The sequence below is a fragment of the Schistocerca cancellata genome, chromosome 8, assembly GCF_023864275.1.
Source record: "Schistocerca cancellata isolate TAMUIC-IGC-003103 chromosome 8, iqSchCanc2.1, whole genome shotgun sequence".
In the NCBI taxonomy this organism is placed as follows: domain Eukaryota; kingdom Metazoa; phylum Arthropoda; class Insecta; order Orthoptera; family Acrididae; genus Schistocerca; species Schistocerca cancellata.
This window is the reverse complement of record NC_064633.1, coordinates 242,936,856-242,939,108: the sequence shown is the minus strand read 5'-3', so window position 1 is coordinate 242,939,108 and position 2,253 is coordinate 242,936,856. Positions and strand designations below refer to the sequence as shown.

The 2,253-nt window shown below is 39.2% G+C and overlaps 1 pseudogene; it reads left to right on the top strand.

Annotated features, from left to right (window-relative positions):
• Positions 1 to 1,065: 1,065 nt before the first annotated feature.
• On the top strand, positions 1,066 to 1,183 carry LOC126095964 (5S ribosomal RNA; annotated as a pseudogene).
• Positions 1,184 to 2,253: the final 1,070 nt, after the last annotated feature.

The following is a 2,253-nucleotide window of genomic DNA, read 5'->3' as shown; positions in this document are numbered from 1 at the left end:
TCTATGCAACGTGAGTAATCGACATGAATAGCTCTGAAAACAAATACCTACGCTTTATCGAGAGAGAAACAAATTAACGTTAGGAAACACCTAAGGCACTCAGCAAACACAACTTTGTAGAATATATAAGCTATACGCGACGGTACATGTAAGAGAGCTAAAGTGTAAAGGAGGAAAATATGGAATGATTGCGCATTAACGGACCGTAAGGCAGTTATGTATGTAAGAAGAAGTATTTAGTTGTAAATATTATTAGTATGAGGGGACGATGCTCAGCACACCCGGAATTATTTTGGAATATTGAGGGAATGGTGCAGGGTACTGAAAAAGGGCCCCACCAGCAAAGTGTATATTATAGCGGTAGATATTTTTTTGTGTGTATAAATGTATGTATGAATATGTGAAAGGCGAAAGAAGTACTGTACATGTACGGAACCTAAACAACATAGAAGTGTATAAGGAAAGTTAAACTCTAAGACAACCTTGTATAAACATGTATACCTAACGTCAAGAAACAACATAATTAAAACCTTTATCAAAACTAGACATAGTTGTCTCACTGGGAATTCCGCGATCGTTCAATAAGTAAAATATGGAGTTTCAGTCTTCGATCGCTATTCTTTATTTCCAATTACCGGTTTCGGGCTAGCTGCCCATCTTCAGATCATATGTTGTAGTTACAGAGTAACTTGTCCGTATAGAACACACTGTTCACTGTCATAAGTAAAGTAAATTTACTTTACTTATGACAGTGAACAGTGTGTTCTGTACGGACAAGTTACTCTGTAACTACAACATATGATCTGAAGATGGGCAGCTAGCCCGAAACCGGTAATTGGAAATAAAGAATAGCGATCGAAGACTGAAACTCCATATTTTACATATTTTAATAATTAAAACCGTAAGACTCTACGAGTTTACGAGAAAATACGAAAAACCTAATACACGGTGCAATATTAGCGATGCTTCACTCATGTATGCAAAAGGAAGTTATGAATTACTTTACACACTTGAAACATGAAATGATAAATCATGTCAAAATTATATCTTTCATACATATCACGAGGCAACGGCCTTGCCGCAGTGGCTACACCGGTTCCCCTGAGATCACCGAAGTTAAGCGCTGTCGGGCGTGGTTGGCACTTGGATGGGTGACCATCCAGGTCGCCTTGCGCTGTCGCCATTTTTCGGGGTGCACTCAGCCACGTGATGCCAATTGAGGAGCTACTCGAGCGAATAGTAGCGGCTTCGGTCAAGAATACCATCCTACGACCGGGAGAGCGGTGTGCTGACCCCATGCACCTCCTACCTGCATCCTTCATCGAGGATGACACGGCGGTCGGATGGTCCCGGTAGGCCACTCGTGGCCTGAAGACGGAGTGCATACATGTCGCGATTTACAGTCACAAAGAATGAAAATGATATCGCCACTGTACGAGAAACAGGTAAGTAGTGTGATCGATGACCTGTAAGCAAATGGAATCGTTTATAAAATAAACTATAAACAAAATCGTCATACAAAATTTTATGCTGCAATGAAGTAATGAAAGTAGGATTATTCGTGTACATAGATTTTCATGACAACCGATGCATTAAAACTTTTGTATTTTTTTTTCTCATGATAACACAAGACGCTTATACGCGCACTTTAATTGAAGATGATACACGCACCCAAGGGAGTGCCGCTATTATGAAACACTGCACATAGTAATAGTAGTTACATCCTGAACTTCAAGATTTTATATGTCCATGTTAATGTAGGAAGTTTTATTAGGGTTAATAATTTACAAGCACACCAGAACGCGCTTAAGCACAAAACACTGTACATATTAGGGTTATGCTACATATAAATGATTATTTCGTGCATTTTCAGATTTTATACGTAAAAACCGTAGAATACACGTAGTCGTTGTCATTACCCTAATTAGAAGGTAGAAAATTCCCCTCCCAAGCTTCAGTGGAGCGGCTACAGGAGTATTCTCTGCACGCTGATGCATGTCGTTGCGTTGCGTATGAAGAATACGTAACGTGAGGTAAACCTTAACACAACCACGAGTTTAAGAATGAAAACGAAGGACTTGTTCCTTCTAACTGATTAATGGAAAAAGGTGCGCGTGTCAGTAAAATCCAAGACGAAGAAGCCACTATGAGTGGCAAAAAAAATTTTCTAATTTTCGTCGATAGCTTTTTCCTGTAATTAATGTAAACAACGTATTGTACGTGTTACATGTTATTCCATTGTATGTGATGTAT